The sequence below is a fragment of the Hyperoodon ampullatus genome (assembly GCF_949752795.1).
Source record: "Hyperoodon ampullatus genome assembly, chromosome: 2".
Taxonomy (NCBI): domain Eukaryota; kingdom Metazoa; phylum Chordata; class Mammalia; order Artiodactyla; family Ziphiidae; genus Hyperoodon; species Hyperoodon ampullatus.
The window spans coordinates 118,670,081-118,671,489 of record NC_136915.1 but is presented as its reverse complement, the minus strand read 5'-3'; the positions used below and the strand labels follow the sequence as shown (position 1 = coordinate 118,671,489).

General features: G+C 37.0%; 1 pseudogene across 1 annotated transcript; it reads right to left on the bottom strand.

Moving 5' to 3' along the window:
- Positions 1 to 205: 205 nt before the first annotated feature.
- On the bottom strand, positions 206 to 981 carry LOC307048829 (small ribosomal subunit protein eS1-like; annotated as a pseudogene). The gene has a single exon. The product of its transcript is annotated as a small ribosomal subunit protein eS1-like (transcript).
- Positions 982 to 1,409: the final 428 nt, after the last annotated feature.

Sequence of the window (1,409 nt, the reverse complement as noted above, 5' to 3'; positions counted from 1 at the left end):
CCTGATGTTCCAAGTTTCCTTCTTTTTTCTTTCTGTTTCAAGATATTCCTTTAGCCATTCTTTTAGGGTAGGTCTGCTGGTGACAAATACTTTTAGTTTTCCTTCACAATGAGGATGTCTTGATTTCACCTTCATTTCCTGGGCATAGAATTCTATTTTTTTCACAAATAAGATCTTTTATTTGTCACCATTAGAAGCCTGATTTTTAAACAGATTCTTGGACTGGTGGCTCATATCCATCAGTTCATTCAACTTTAGCACCTGCTGCATCCCCAGTAGCCTTTCCAGAACTACTATCTTCACTATGTAGCTCCATGAGTTCTCCCAATTCAAACTTGGGCTTCTTCATGTTTTCTTTTCTAATAAATGCATCATGGAGTGGATAAATAGATTGGCAGGCCTTTTCTGTCTTTCCCAATGCTGCCTGGAATGAATTTATTTACCCTCTTTCAAGTCATTTGTCTGCACCTCTTGGGTCATGATTTTCATCATCTTCTTGTGGATCTGGAGGACCTGCTGATGTTGGGCTTAAGAGGTCTTCCAAATTTGATTGTTGCGTTTTTTAGTAAAACCCGTACAGAATAGACGAAGCAAATAACCATAGGTAGTCTTGACATAAATGTGAGCTTCAATGATGGTCTGACATTTTTTGACCATGGAGCACATTTTGTCATGGGTAAGATCCATGCCATGGAAATTAGTCAGGCAGTTTTTGCCCTGAACATCCTCAGTAATTAGCATGAATTTTCTAAATGCAACTTCATCATTCTGCAGATCAACAAGGTTCACTTCAAAAATATGACCCTTGAGGCCATCAGATGTGATTTTGGTTCCTTGAGTTCTCGTGACTTGTGTTTTCCCCAAATTTCTTATATTGAACATAGCTGGTGCTTTCACATCATACCAATCTTTCTTAGAAAATGGGTCAACCACTTTCTTCTTGGCTCCCTTTTTACCACCTTTTGTAAGGTGCTTGATCTTGCTGACCCTGGGTATAGAATTCTAGATTGACAGTTCTTTTCTTTAAGCACTTGAAAAATGTTATGCTACTCCTCTTGCCCGCATTGGTTTCTAATGAGAAATCAGCAGTCATTTAAATTGTTTTCCCCTGTAGTTAATGTGTTGTTTCTCTATGTTATGAAGATTTTTTTCTTTTTTGTTAGTTTTCAGCTGGTTGATTATAATGTGTCTTGGTATGTATTTCTTTGAGTTTCTTTGGGGTTCGTTCAGTTTCTTGAATCTGTAGATTTGTGCTTTTTGCCAAGTTTGGAGAAATTTCAACACTTTTTGAATAGTTTTTCTTTTTTTAGCCCAACATTCTTATTTTTTCTCCTCTCATTCTGAGACTTTGATAACAAGAATGTTAGATCTTCTATTATTGCCCCCATGGAACTCTGAGTCTCTGTTAA